This window comes from Pyxicephalus adspersus, chromosome 9, assembly GCF_032062135.1.
Source record: "Pyxicephalus adspersus chromosome 9, UCB_Pads_2.0, whole genome shotgun sequence".
In the NCBI taxonomy this organism is placed as follows: domain Eukaryota; kingdom Metazoa; phylum Chordata; class Amphibia; order Anura; family Pyxicephalidae; genus Pyxicephalus; species Pyxicephalus adspersus.
The window spans coordinates 65,223,179-65,225,218 of record NC_092866.1 but is presented as its reverse complement, the minus strand read 5'-3'; positions in this window follow the sequence as shown (position 1 = coordinate 65,225,218).

The following is a 2,040-nucleotide window of genomic DNA, read 5'->3' as shown; positions in this document are numbered from 1 at the left end:
AAACCAATACTAAAATATATACCCAAATATACACCCATACCATTAACCACACCCACATAAATACCCATATATACACCCATACCATTACTCATACCTATATATATACCCATACCATTACACAATACCCATATACATACCCATACCATCACCCATACACATATATATACCCAAATTTATACCCATACCATTACACATACCCAAATATTTACCCACACCATTACCCATATATATATATACCCATACCATTACACATACACATATATATACCCAAATATATACCCATACCCATATATATACCCAAATATTTACCCATACCATTACTCACACCTATATATATATGCCCATATCATTACACATACCCATATACAGGTTGACATTCAAAAATCCGGCCATCGATACTCCGGTTTCTTCAGTGTCCCGTCATGGATTTCGGATCTTATTTTCTATTTACACTGTCTTCTGGAGGCGCTGTTTATGTTTTGATGGCGCTGTACTCCATAAACAGCTGTTAGGACTTGCTTGCACGTGCTTTCTTTCTCATTTTTGTTTTGCTGTATGCGTTATGGATTTAGGCATTATGGCAAAGAAAAGAAGTGTAAAACGTAAACATTGTGCATTGACGATTGCGGAAAAGGTGGAAATGCTAAAAAAAACTTGATAGCGGCGTGTCTGTGCGAAACATTTGTAAAACATACGACATTGGCTCCTCAACAGAGTATAATATAAAATACCAGAAAAAGGAAAAAAAATGCTAAAGTCCTTTTCTGACAGTGGATCAAAAACGTAAATGTTTGTGAGGAAGTCAATAGGAAAAAGTTCAGAACTGGACTAAGTTCTCATGGTTTATTCTTCATGTAAGTGAAGGTGTGGAAGTTTCTGCTGATTTAGACAAAGTGTTTGATGAGCTGGGATTGCAACACAAGTGTGAATATTCAGAAGGTTTCATCGTTTCAAGTTGCGACATGGCTTACAATTTCATGCGGTGTGTGGTGAAAAACGTTCAGCAGACAAAGATGCGGCTAATGCAAAGTTAGTTAGTGATGAACATTTAAGTCCTGAACAAGCGTACAATGCTGATGAGTCTGCCTTGTTTTGGAGATGTAAGCCAAAACTCGGAGACCTGAGGATGCAGAATCGGGTTTAAAGCTTCGAAGGATCGCGTCATGGTAATGTGCTGCTCTAATGCCCATAGATGTAAGTTATCGGGAAAAGTTTACGTCTGAGGGCCCTCAAGGGAATGACACAGTTTCTTGTCCATTGGTGTTCCACCAAGAACGGGTGGGTTACCCCTGATATCACATTGGAAATATTGTGTTCCTGAGGCTAGGGCTGTAACTCGATTGGACTGAACCCTAACTGCAAGAAACTTCTCATTTTAGACAATTATTCGGCACATCCAAAAGCCGATCTTTTAGTGAAAGATGTTTTTGTTGTCTACCTCCCACCCAACTGCACATCGCTAATTCAGCCACAGGACAATGGCATTATACGTTCTATGAATTGTACGTATCGATCCCTGTTCATGAGGTGAGTTCAGGTAATTCAGGACCCCAGTACAGAAATTCATAAAAGAATTCACCATTAGGGATGTGGGGTACTGTGTTGCCAATGTCTGGAAGTCTGTGGCATAAATTGTGGCCACGTTTAATAATTACTTCTCATTCTAACAAAGACAGTGGAAATAACTTTGCAGGGTCTCCAAAGAAAAGCAGCTTATACACGAATTTCTTGATTATGTTAAAGATGTAACTAATCCAGATGCCAAGGAGCTTTCAGCAAGGATAAATGAAGATGTTTTAAAGGAATGGATGGATGTTGATGATGATGTGCCTCCGGTTTATCATTACACTGATTTAGAAATTGTAAATATAGTTAAATGTCCAGAGATAAATAACTGTATAGGTAGTGATGAAAGCAATGACGTAAATAAGGAAGATGTGAGAGAAATCATTTCTATTGACAGGTTAATTACCTTAACAACTGAACTGCTGGCTGGACTAGATCAACAAAGTTTTGTAAGTGAACAAGAAATCATGAATG